Source organism: Aethalodelphis obliquidens, unplaced genomic scaffold (assembly GCF_003676395.1).
Source record: "Aethalodelphis obliquidens isolate GAN/ISIS:26980383/991018 unplaced genomic scaffold, ASM367639v1 scaffold24, whole genome shotgun sequence".
Classification (NCBI taxonomy): Eukaryota; Metazoa; Chordata; class Mammalia; order Artiodactyla; family Delphinidae; genus Aethalodelphis; species Aethalodelphis obliquidens.
Genome location: NW_020837968.1, coordinates 6,773,414 through 6,787,996, shown reverse-complemented (window position 1 = coordinate 6,787,996; position 14,583 = coordinate 6,773,414).

Sequence of the window (14,583 nt, the reverse complement as noted above, 5' to 3'; positions counted from 1 at the left end):
TTTTACTTTTTTTCCATATTGTCTTCAAATTCTGGTATGTATTTTATACTTACCACACAGCTCAAATCCAACTGGACACATTTCAAGTGCTCCATAGTCACATGTGGTGAGTGGCTCCTGCACTGGACAGCACAGATGTCACAGCAAAGCACGGCATGGGGTGACAGAGTGGCACCCATGCAACCAGTGGTGTCATCAGATTGAAGGAAGAGCCATGGCAGGACAAACTTATTGGGAATGAGAACAGGCTGGTTCAGTGGTGGAATCTTGCCAGAACTTTGACTCAGAGTAAACCCAGGAGCTTAGACTCAAACCAGAACAAAGAAATGACTAAAACTAAGGTTCCACTAGCCCAGCAGAAGGAGGGTTTGAAATAGGTATTGTCTAGTTGTGGAAATAATATAGGTTATGTTTCTTGGATTGAGATTTATAAATATATAATTAATTAAACAAAGAAGAAAGTTCAAAAAGGTCACACAAACTATTTACTAGGAAGTAGTTTGGGCCAGGAAGAGAGGACTTTTACCTTTCATTTTTGTTTTCTGCCTTAGAAATATAAACATTTCAGAGAAAGTTGTAAGGAATGAATCATTTTTCTTTGTTTTCTGGGGAAAATTATATTTTTTAGTATGTTTCTGGATGATAATGACTGATATCGTTCTACTTTTCTGTTTAGGTCTTGAGGTGAAGATTTTGGGAACAGTGTTCTTAAGTAGAAATTTCATTTAAGTAACATAAATTTAGAAGCAATTCCTATAATTTTTACATTCTTCTATCAGTATTTGAGTACAAGCAGGATATTAAACATATAGAACATGTTATCTTATTCAGAATGATTTTTATTATTTCTGCATCTTTAAAATGTTTTCTTTTTCAGTAACCAGTAAAATAATAGAGCATATATTTATAACTTAGATGTTTATAAGTCTAAGCTATTGAGCTTAGCTATTGAGCTATTGATCATAATAAAAAATAACTGTTCAGCCAGAGATTTCAAGTTACTTCTCAATGAGATAAAATTGGAGCAATTCAAATTAGTAACAAATTAAGACTCAGTATTTATGTTATTAACTACCATGTAAAAAGTCCTAGTAATAGTAGAACCTTCCAGAAGATTTTCCTCTCAACACGCTAATAAAAAAGTAGGTTACTTATTCTTTCTTTTAATAAATCAAATAACCTAAGAGGCAAAATTTATTTTGTATCCTCATAGTGATAAAAGAGAAATTGCTCTGACTGTTACCTTATAGTTATTTTCTTAGTTGTTTATATGAAAGTCAAAATTCTAAAGACAAGTTATTTTGTTTCACAGTTAGGATACAGACTATTTTGCCCTAAATTAAAAAAAATAAATGTAAAACTATGACAGGGTTTCAAAGATTGGGAATTATAAGAGAACCCCATAAAAAGATCTTGTCTATGCTGTATAATATTATCACATCTAGCCATATGTGGCTGTTTAAATTTAATTTTTAAAAAATTCATGTCTTCAGTTACACTGTCCAAATTTTAAGTACTTTGTAGCTGCATGTGGGTAGTGGCTCCAGATTGGACACTGCAGATATAAAACATTTCCATCATTGCAGATAGTTTTATTGGACACCACAGGTAGATCTCTAAGCTGACAATGCATTTAAATGTTCATCACTTTACTGGGCAAATGTTAATCCTTCAATAAAAGGCTAGAAATTATTAAAATTTATTTTCATGGATAATAATACACAAAGATGATATTTTATGAAATCCATAAATGCAATATTATCAATAATAAATGTAAAAGGACAGAATGTTTTTTTACTAGTTACGTGGTAGAAACAATGGGAAGGAATTCCTGCTTCCCCAAATATTGTTCTAGGCACACAAATCTTGTTACAAGAATATCGCAAGCTTTAATTGTTGTTTTAGCATATTGCTGTGCCACTCATAAAGGTGAGGCTTTACCATTTCTGTGGCCATTTATCCAGAAATAGATGAGGGCTTACATGAAAAAAATGGAGTTGAGAGGAAAGGGATTAAAGCTATAAGTCAATGGGATAAGATATTTTTTCATCATTTAAACAATGGACAGATCAAGAGATAAATAATATCCTGGAATAAAGCTGGTGTTCACTACGAAAACTGGGAAGTGAAGAATCACCACAGAGCTACATATGTATATATTTTTTTTGTCTTCCTGGGATCTTGTGTAGAATGTGCCAGAAAGCTTTGGAAGCCATTTTTCTCTAGCTCGATAAGAGCCACTTTCTTACTTACATTCTTTGTATTCAACTTTCATTCCAGTTTTGTTGGAAAAATTTTTCAAACTCCTGATTCATACAGCTGCACCAAGGGTATAAAAATCTGGACTTTTTTTGGATTTGAGACTTCCAATGTTGAGTTTACCAAAGCCCAAGAATTAAAATACCCTGCCCCCCACACCCATGGGTGTTGCTGTGCACACACAGGGAAATATTTCTTCCAGTACTGAAATGTGCAGGTTTTATGTGCTTTATTTCATAAAGGAAACTCATTTTGAGAAGTAAGATAATTTATTTTCCCTGTGACTTTCTTTGTATGCAACTATTTTCTGATTAGACACAAATTCTATAAGAAAATAATTAAATAAATTTAAATTGAAGGAGGATATCTATGATAGTATCTTAGGAATAGAAAGCAATGTCTCTAATCCTCACAGAAGCACATTTCTATTATTTCTCATATTAATTTTACTTAATAGCATCGTTTCTATCTCTAACAACCATAAGCATCTGAGGGAACCAATAAGTTGTAAATAATGCACTTTCTCCCTTGAAGTCATGTTATTGAAGTACCAGTTACTTCAAAATAAATCATATATTTATTTCACAAGTTGTTAATACTAGGACCACCTTGGAAAGAATTTAATAGGACTATAGGAATATAGAATAATTATGGAAGTTCTTAAAGAAGCACTTGTTTAAGAATAGGTAATTATGGAAACAAATATTTGTACCTTAAGCAGCTATTGTTTGTTTTACTACTGTCGTGTTATTCCTAAAAGTTTAATTATTAAATTTATTTTTCAATATTGATTAATAATTGGCCTTTACCAGATTTCTTTCCATGGCAATGCTATAATGTATTTATTGATTTTCCCCCCAAATTTTCTACTTAATTTAGCTCCAACCTAATGTCACCGGTTTAAAAACAGAAAAAATAATTACTTCATTAGGAATAGCAATTCTCAAAGGGCTACTTACTATGTGTCTTGAATTTTCTCTACTAGTTCAAGAAAGGGTAGCATCACATTGAAATGTGTAATATATAATTGGTGTAGTGCTGATTGTATTTGTATAATTTAATTCTCAAGTGATATTGCAATATAGGCATTATGATTCCCTCTTACAAATGAAGAAAATGGGTTAGAAATATTAAATGACATTCCTCAGTTAATAATGATGACGATGGAGCCAAAATGTACAGTGTGGAGAAGATAGTCAATAATTATGTAATCTCTTCGTATGGTGTCAGACAATAACTAGACATCGTGATGATCATTTTGAAATGTATAGAAATATCGAATCACTATGCTGTGTATGAGGAACTAGCATAGTGTTATGGGTAAATTATACTTCAAAAACAAATCAGACTTATAGAAAAAGAGATCAGGTTTGTGGTTACCAGAGGCGTGAGTGGGGGAATTGGATGAAGGTGGTCAAAAGAGAAAATCTTCCAGTTATAAGATAAACAAGTACTGGGGATGTGATGTTAGGGCATTTTTGTTGGGATAAAATCCTCACATAGAGGGTGCTGGCTGTGAATTGTGAAGTATCCTGAAGTACCTAGGAGCCTGTTTTTCTATCATTTCCACTAAAGTTATCCTAAAATAAAAACAGAATAAATTAAATTCACATGTCCTATCCCCTCAGATTTTAATTTTAAAATAAGTCATTATTTATTTACCAGATCAATTAAATAACATTGTACCTTAAAATCGTAAATTATATAAAATCATAGTTCTATAAAATGAGACTCAATGGCAACCTTGAATAATGTCAAAGAATAAATGTACCTGACAAGTTAAATAGGCAAGAAAGGCTTTATCCAAAACTAGTACAAGAGGAGAGGGAGCTTGAACTCAACTCCTATGGAACAAAAAACGAGAGAGTTTTAAAGCATTGGGATGAGCTGGTGGAAAAGTACAGGAAGACCTTAGCAGGAGGTGGGAAACTATAGTGAGGCATCCTGTGTTTGTTAACTGTTCCTTATGAAAGTTAGGTTCCTGACCTCCCACATTTACTAGGAGATAGGGGAGCTGTCTTCTTTGATGGCTACATTTCAAAGGGATGTCTCCCAGGTCCTTGAGACACACATTCTTAGTTTTGTAAAAAATTAATAAGCAGAAACCTCGATGAAATAGATTTGGGAGGCCAGACTGGGGAGCTCTCATGCCCTGCTACAAAAGCAGAGCCCAACAGGAAAAAGTAGGACTCCTTTTCCAAAAGGGATTCAGCCAGTGAAAAGCCATGACTCTTTGTTTACTACAGCCTTCCCAACTTCCTTTTTCTCTCTATAAAGGCATTCTCCTTCCTTTGCTGTGTGGGAACTTGCACGGGGGCTCACCATGGTTGCAGACCCCGAATTGCAATTTTCTTCTGATCCCAAATAAACCTATCTTTGCTGGAGAAATAACTGGCAGTCTATTCGTTTTAGGTCAATAGTTTATAAAACTGGCAAGAGGCTGAGAGAAAGTTTATATCTCAAAAGGTCAGAGCAAGAATTTACAATCAAATTTTTCTAAAGTAAATGCTTTTAAAAAGGGAGGTTAGGGCATAGAGTCAGGAAGAAGCCTGTTTAAAATGTAGCCAAGTTGAGGGAAATGTTAAGCCTGTCTTGGTCAATACTTGATATCCACTGTTGCAGTCTTTTGTTGTTGTTGTTAACTTTTAATTTGAAATAACTTTAGGCTTAACCCAACCTCTCCGCCAAAATTGCATAAGTAGCACAGAGAGTTCCCATAGCTCTTTCCCAAATTCTACTGTTATCTTCTTACATAATCACAGTACAATTGCAGAAACTAGGAAAGTAACATTGATGCAATACTATTAACTATGTTACAAAACATATTTGAATTTCACCAGTTGTCCCACTAACATCTTTTTTTTTGTCCAGGATCCCATTTAGTTGTCATATCTCCTATTCTCTTTCATTCTATGACAACTTGCAGTATTTGTGTGAGTGTCTTTGATGACCTTGACACTTTTGAAGTCACCTAATCAGGTTTTTTGGCAAACTGTCTCTCAATTTGGGTTTGTCTTATGTTTGCACATGATTAGATTGGAGTTATACAGTTTGGCCAAGGGTGTCACTGAAATTATGTTTTTCCCCTCTCAGTGCATCAGGGTGTGCCTGATGTCAATATATCTTATTACTGGTGCTGATACATTGATCACTTGATTAAGGTGGTGTCTGCCAGTTTTCTTCACTGTAATTACTATTTTTCCCTTTATAACAAGTTAGTATCTTCTGAGGATATATTTTGAAGCTATGCAAATATCCTTTCTCTTATCATATTTTGCCCACTAATTTTAGCAACCATTGATGGTTTTTTGCCTGCAACAATTATGACTGTGACATTTGCTAATAGTGACTTTTTATTTAATTTCCTCCCATTTATAAATTAAAATTATGCTGTAAGAAAGAATATTCCTCTTCCCTCAATGGCTTCTGTTTTTCTTTCTTCATTTATCTTTATCAGATGGACTTGTGGATACTTATTTTATTCTATGGGGTAGAATAACATCATTATTTATTTTGTTGTTTATATTGCTGCATTCTCCAGCAGATATCCCACTTTGGGAGGCTTAGACCTGGGAGATTTGAGAGGAATAAAGGAAACTTTCCACCTTGTGTTCACCTTGTGTTAACTGAATGGCTTTATTGCTCTAACAAAAAGACCCTACAACATGGTGGCAAAGATAAAGGATTACTTCAGATGTAACAACCTAGATTTAGGCACTATGTGACTGGCAAGTGTCTCTTCCATTTTCAACAAGTGGCTTCTACTTGTGGGTCCTGAGAGCTCTTCTTCCATGTCATCTCTCCACCAGTAGAAATAAGGGAAATAGTGGGGACGTGCATGAAAAATTGCTTGCAGGACAATTTCTTCTCAAATCTCTTTGGCCAGAGCTGGTAATGTATCTACATCCCTCTGTGATTATGGCCAGGAAAATTAGTCTTGCCAGGAAACGTAGGTCTAGCATATTTATAGCTAAAAAAACTATTATAATGGAAGAAAAAAAAACCCCTGATATTAGGAGACAACTGACTGTCTGCTACAATCAACAGGAACTGAAGTTCACCAATGCAGTATCATTCTGGACTGAAATTCATTATGGTTTGTTTAGGTAGAGTGGCTTCATAGATAGATCAAGAGATATGTCAATCAAGTATTCATCTCAGAACCTCTGAAACTTGAAAGAGAGAGAGAAATAAAATTTTCTAAATGTGAATGAAAATCATTAAAACTTTCAGTAGTTACTTATCTCAGTAAATTAAATATCTGTAACTTATTATCATGCAGACTCCATCACACTATAGGGTAGAAGCTGTTTCTCTCTTTCTGAGACAACTTTTGTAGATACGAAAAAACTATGCAAGATGCAAATTATATGCTCAGTAAATATTTCTTGAACAAATGAGCAAATGTTACTTAATGAGTTCTCCATACAACAGGTTAATTTCAGTATACATTCCACCAAGTAGATAAAAATATAATAAATATAATGTGTAGAGAGTAAATATAAGAGTAACTATAAAATACATAACATAAGATAATCACGTTATGTTGATTTATAATTCCCACTGCATAGTAATCATACATAAAATGGTCATTATTGATTAAGTGGATCCATGTACCAGCCCTCACATGGAGTCTATGAAGTTGAAATAGTGTTACTCCAATTTTCCACATGAGGAAACTAAAACACAAATTTAAAATGATTTTTTAAGACGCTAGGGATACAAGTCCCAGCATTTTGAAAGAGTGAAGGTACATCACTATGCTGTGGCTGACAGTGTATTTTAAAATGGTGACAACAGATATAGCACAACACGTGCTCTTTTACAATGCGACTTTCACTCTACTCACCTTAAGAGCCAAGGTATGTGTTCACTCCCCTTAAATCAGCGTGGGTTTGTAGCTATGACAGAAATGATTCTATATGACTTCCAAGGTAAGGTCATAAAAATTTTGCATACTTTCTTTGGTGGCTTGAGCCACCATGTAAGCTCTCCTGAGGCCACCATGCTGTGAAAAATCCCCAAATAGCTGATGCAGAGGGACCACAGAGATAGTCCTGAGGTGACAGGAAGTGAGTGAAATGTTCCAGCTCCAGTCTGATTGCCACTGCATGAGGGACTTCACCTCAGAAATGCCCTGCTGGGTCCTTCCCAAACTCCTTACTTACAGAAACTATGAGACATCATAAAATGATTGCTGTTTTAAGCCACGAAGTTTGGTGGTAATACTCATATTGTACTTTCTAACCAAGGTCTTCACTGGTTAGCATGGGTAGTCGCGGCTTGTCTACCCACCTCAATAACTCATTCTTCTACCTTGCTTACATTTCTAACACAATCTAACTTGCCATATAGTTTGCATATTTGTTCTTGTCTATCTCCAGTAAAACGTAAACTTCTTTTGGATGTAAGCAATGACTTTTTTTGGCCATACTGTTTACTGCTGTAGCCCCAGTGGCTGGAAGTATGTCTGGCACTCAGTGACCACTGAATAAGTAGTTATTGAGTGAATAACTAAAAGTGGTGAATAGGGAGATGATAGAGAGAAATAATAGATAGCTGCATACAGATAGACTAAATGAAAAATGATAAAAGCAGTAAAGAATATATGGTATAGAGAACAGTATGGTGGTCCCTTAAAAAACTAAAAATAGGACTTCCCTGGCAGTCCAGTGGTTTATACTCTGCACTTCCACTGCAGGTGGATCCAGTTTGATCCCTGGTCGGGGAACTAAGATCCCGCATGCCATGTGGCATGGCCAGAAAACAAACAAGGGCTTCCCTGGTGGTGCAGTGGTTGAGAGTCTGCCTGCCGATGCAGGGGACACGGGATTGTGCTCCGGTCCGGGAAGATCCCACATGCCGTGGAGTGGCTGGGCCCGTGAGCCATGGCCGCTGAACCTGCGCGTCTGGAGCCTGTGCTCCGCAGCGGGAGAGGCCACAACAGTGAGAGGCCCGTGTACCGCAAAAAAAAAAAAAAAAAAGAAAAAACAAAAAATTAAAAATAGAGCTACCATATGATGCAGCAATCCCACTCTTGGGCATATATCTGGAGAAGACCATAATTCAAAAAGACACATGCACCCCAATGTTCCTTGCAGCACTATTTACAATAGCTAGGACATGGAAGCAACCTAAATGTCCTTCAACAGAGGAATGGATAAAGAAGATGTGGTACATATATGATGGAATATTACTCTGCCATAAAAAAAGAACAAAATAATGTCATTTGCAGCAACATGGATAGACCTAGAGATGTCATACTGAGTGAAGTAAGTCAGACAGAGAAAGGCATATATCATATGATATCACTTATTTGTGGAATCTAAAAAAAAAGCATACAAATGAAATTATCTACAAAACAGAAATAGAGTTTCAGATGTAGAAAACAAACTTAAGGTAACCAGAGGGTAAGACGTGGGGGGGGTAATAAATTGGGAAATTGGGATTGACACATACACACTACTATATATAAAATAGATAACTAATAAGAACCTTCTGTATAGCACAGGGAACTCTACTCAATACTCTGTAATGACCTATATGGGGAAAGAATCTAAAAAAAGAGTTGATATACTTTTATGTGTAACTGATTCACTTTGCTGTACAGCAGAAACTAACACAACATTGTAAATCAACTACACTCCAATAAAAATTTAAAAAAAAAGAATATGTGGTACAGATAGTTACACATTTTTGTGTCCAACAAGGCCTGACATGGTTCCTCTGAGCCCATCTTAAACAAGTCATGTATTTAGAACTTTGACTCAAGTTCATTTCCTTTGTTATTCAAGAGATTTTAAGGAAGTCTTTGCTCTTATAAAGTATTCTTTCCATGAGAACTAAAACAAAACAGAAGAAAAAGACTACTTCATGGTAGTTAACAGAGAAATAGTGTTGAAATCAATTTGCCTTCCTAGTCTCAAAATGGTGTTATAAGAGTTGTTTTTATTTTTGTTATTTCCCTTAAACCTATAGATATGACTTCTTGACTTTTGTTTTTCCTTTTAGTTTGGATAATGTAGGCAGGATAAAATGGTGGTGAGTTACCCCATTCCTACTACAAGTATAGTTACTGCTGGGAAGGAAGGCGCTCCAGGGTTTTACGTACTGTAGCGCACTTCTTTATCTCTGAGAGGGGAAGTCTCTGCATTGATCACAGAGTGCATCTGTATTTTTATTATATATTGGAAGAGGCTCAAACAATTTTTCTTTCCTAAAACATTAATCTCTTTTGAAATGGCCGTCGAACAACTTTACCTTTTTATCAGTGGGAAACGCCTATTATTTTTTTATTCGTAAATACTACACATTGCCCAGAACAATTATCAGATAATCGTCAAGAGAAAGAACTGTTGAAAAGAATGTCAAACATAATTTTCAAAAAAATTTCCTATCACATCTTCACTTTTTTCCTTTATTCCTCCATACCACATTGGACTATAAGTGTTGAAAGGATTTGGGAAATTATTCTTTTAGACATAAGGAAAACTAAGGTCTATAGACTATCTTTTTTCTACCTTTAACATGAAAAAGAAATTAATGAATTTCATGGTATTAGTAGCTCTCTTTCTCAGGCTACCGACATCATGTGTATGTAGGGTAAATTCAGATACGGTCACATCTGGAGCCCACCCAATTTTCCACAATTTTAAAGATTTGTAATTCCATGGGTTCAATATTTGGTTTGTATATTTAACTGCTTTTTGTCTATTACTCAGACCCCAGGTGATGCTCCTGCCAAAACCGAATACATTTCAATTCCTGTATAAATGTGCTCTGTCTCTCAGATGATTATGGAGTGACCTTGTGATATAACAGACCAATAACTAATTGCTAGCTTGAGTTTTAAAGGCACTTGGGAAACTCCTTTACTGTTAAATCATTGTTACTTAAACTTAGAATTCTTTACTACCAGTCTATACCTGAACAAGTTCTACAAGTTTGTAGGTGATTTGTCCAATCTGTTCATATTTCTTGTGTATGTTCAAAAAAAATTGTTGAATGAAGGAGTCCAATCTTTATTCAGGCAGACATTATTGATTTTGTGATATTAGAGTCTTCTATGAAGGAAAAGACTTTGTGTAAAAATATTTACTGTAAAAATAATCCAGAAGTGCTAACTAGAAATAAGAAAAAGTTTACATTTACATTGTCCTTATCTCATTCTCATATAAGAATATAGACTTTCTTTAAAATATTCTCACATATGACACAATGAGCCAGATATGCAACTCAAGAACCAGGATTAAGTTTAAACAAAAAGAAGCACTTTTCAGAGAAGGGGCAATATTTATTTATGGGAAAACCAATTTCACAAATGTGCTAAAAATTAACTGCTAAATTTTCCCTATTTGGGAGATCTTGGATAAATTTAGTGTTTGTGGAGTTTAATTTTAAAATGAATAAATTGTTTTTATTCCAAAATTATTATTTTATTTTCTTTAATGTACATACAATCTTAAGAAGTTATTCTCTGGACTTTGAGAAGTACCTCCAAGTAAGATGCTATGGAATTAAAGTGCCCTACTAGTTTAGGTAGTATGGTGAATAAAAATGAGAGTAAAATGGGGGTTGAGTTCATTACTTTTTAGGATTATGCATTTCCCCCCAAGAATTCGTACTTTTTAGGATATCTGTAATAATATGATGCTACACTGATTATGTTTTCATATCTTATAAATATGAAAGAAACGTGAAATCTATTTCCCTTTAGAATTAGTTACTAAATATTCTCATGTGTGCATTAATTTCCTATTGCTGCTGTGACAAATTATCACAAATTTGGTGGCTTAAAATAATACAAATTTATTATCTTTCAGTTCCTGAGGTCAGAAGTCTGAAATGAGTCTCACTGGGCTAAAATCAAGTTGTTGGCAGGGCTGCATTCCTTTCTGGAATCCATTTTCTTGCCTTTTCCAGGTGCTGGCACTCTTGTTCCTAGCCACTTTCCATTTTCAAAAATAGCAATGACGAGTGGAATCTTTCCAAAGGCAGGTGGACTCTATCTCACATCACGTTGCATCACTCTGACACTCACCCTTCTGCTCCATCTTACACATTTAAGGACCTTTGTGATTACATAGAACCACACAGACAATCCAAGATAATCTTGCTATTTTAAAGGCAGCTGTTTAGCAACCTAATTGTCTGCTGTGTTAATTTCTCTTGACATGTAACAATTTCATAGGTTCCAGAGATCAGGATGTGGGCAAGCTCGGGAGGCCTAGCACAATATATTCTAATAAAAGGAGTAGACTGAAATTTATAGGAAATAAATTGTTTTTTAAAAGACATTAGTTTACAAATGTTCCAATTTAAAAATTACAATACAGTGAAATTCATATTTTTAGAAACCCCCTAAAAGGCTCAGATTCCTTTCTGAGAACATTTTATTTACTGGCATATATACAATGTAGTAGATACTCCATTACCTACAAAATGTTACAGTGAGAGAATGTGAGGTGGAATTTAGCTTATGCATATATTCAATTACTTGCTTAAACTATTGTTCATTTTATAGCATATATAATTAAGTTTACATAATTTTTTTTTTTTTTTTTGTGGTACGCGGGCCTCTCACTGTTGTAGCCTCTCCGTTGCGGGGCACAGGCTCCGGACGCGCAGGCTCAGCAGCCATGGCTCACGGGCCCAGCCGCTCAGCGGCATGTGGGATCCTCCCGGACCGGGGCACGAACCCGTGTCCCCTGCATCGGCAGGCGGACTCTCAACCACTGTGCCACCAGGGAAGCCCCAGCTTTACATAATTTGAAAGCAGGATAGGAATTGATCAAAATTTCTGTAATTCATTTTACACGTTTGCACATACATTTTCATTTTCGGTGAATATTCAGCAGAGTCTGATGCTGCATTACTGCCCACTTTTCTCTCTACAATATTTTCCACAGGTCAGCAATGAATCTATTCTTTCAAATTAATGTTACTTCTAACAAGAGGCCAAATCAAACAATGGCCAAGTTTCAGGAATCTTATTTCCTGTTTCTATATACCCTATTGAAATTTATTTACGGCTAGAGCATGCTAGTGGCAGTAAATCTGCTTATTCAGAAAGAAAATAATGGATGTTGTGTAAATACAAACACTTATGGGAAACTGTTATGTGAATACAATTTCTGCTGTGATCTTCAAGGTGAAGTATCAATGGACATGTTTTCTAATGATGTTGCTCATTGAAAAAGTAATTAGAATAAAATTCCAACTCTGTCAAATGTTTATAGTTGTTTGAAGTTTATATTAGTTAGGTCTGAGTTCCCAGTGTGCTAATTTCATACTGTTGTTTACACAGTAAAGAAGATTAAAGGCAAGTTTTGTTCTTTTGATTGTACTTCGCATATATCAGAAGTCATTTGATTACTTGCTTCAGAGAAACTGTTGCCTGAATATCTTGCCTTATGACCGTGTTCATGACTTACTATTTAATTCAGTTCATTAACTTTATTTTCCTAATGGTAAAATTGATAAGCTAGGACACATTACATTTAAACTTATGAAAAAGAATATCAAATGATTGCAATATGTTTGAATATTAAAATTTATTTTAAAAAATGATTTTGTTTTCTGTTTATAGCAGAGTTTTTTCTACAGGATATACAAGCACTTTGTCAAAGCAAGCATTTAAAGGAGGAAAAATAAGTTTAAAAAGTTAGAAGGGAGGATTTTTATCATTTTCTTATTATATTATCATTAATGTAATATTTATAGTATTATATAATAATAATAACAAAAGAGAAATGGTTTTAAGAGAAGTGTTTTAAGTTCAAAAAACACAGGCCCATAATCCAAGAATCTATGAATCTGTCCTGAAGAAATAACAAATTATTTTCACAAAAGTACATGTGCCTGGATGTCCAGTGCACCATCACTTAACTAGTTAAATTTAAAAACAAACTAGCTATCTGGTAGTATTTTTTTTAATAAATTTATTTATTTATTCATTTATTTAATTTTTGGCTGCATTGGATCTTTGTTGCTTTGCACGAATTTTCTCTAGTTGCTGAGAGCGGGGGCTACTCTTCGTTGTGGTGCACGGGCTTCTCATTGTGGTGGCTTCTCTCATGCAGCACAGGCTCTAGGTGGGCTTCAGTACTTGTGGCTTGTGGGATCTAGAACACAGGTTCAGTATTTGTGGTGCACAAGCTTGGTTGCTCTGTGGAGGTAGCATCTTCCTGGACCAGGGCTTGAACCCGTGTCCCCTGCATTGCCAGGCGGATTCTTAACCACTGCGCCACCAGGGAAGCCCCAGGGAAGCTCCCATCAGGTAGTTTTAAAATGACCACTATTATTAGTAACTTTCTCCTCCTCATTCTGGTCCTCCTACAATTCATACCACATAGGAACAGAATGACTTTTAAAACACATAAATCAGATAATCTCCATGTCAGTGATTTTGAATTTTCCATTGAATTGGCATAAAATCAAGTCTTATGACATTGTTTACGAAGCTCTGCAAGTGTGAGCTCTTAACTAACTCTCTAGTACTTTCTCTTACCACTCCAATCACTTCTACTGTGGAAAAAATGTTTTTCCCAATTCAAGCTTTTTGCACTTTCTTTTTTTTTCCCCCCTTTCCTTAATTCCTTTTCTGTCTGGCTTCTCTCATTTTATATGTCTGAACTAAAACATCAACTTTCCGGAAGAGCCCTTCCCTAACTATTCATTCCAAAGTAATTACTTCACCTCCTGTTACTCTGTATAAGATAAATATGCTTATTTCTAAGCACTTATCCATTCTGAATTTATTTTTCTATTTGTTTAATTGCTTAATATCTATTTCAGCCCCCAGAATATGATGTGATGATGAAACAGAACATGTCTGTGTTTGCACCCTTGTCTCCAATGCCTATATGTCGGGCTTATGGTATGGAGCTCAATAAATAATAGTGGAAAGAATAATATAGATTATTGTTTATAAAAATGAAATCCCAAAGCAGTTCATAAGACATTATATACATTTACAGATACTTGTATTTGAAGATATCTAAGATATATTATCAAGTTAAAAAAATCTAACTCAATAGACAATATTAATTCAAGCAACAAATTTTATTGAATACCTACTATAGTACTGGTACTATTAATTTAATTATAAGCACTGTGGATTATGAAAAGAAAAAAAATAAGCACACTCAAATAAAATTAATTTATGTGACAAAAGTAAATAATAGTTACACATAAATATATTTCTATTCTTCATGTATGTGTCCACTATAAAATAAACAAGCAGAATGACATATTCCAAATTATTAAATGATTATACTTAGAAAAGCAAGTAGGTCTACAGTGAGAGGTAAATGTGAACTTCAG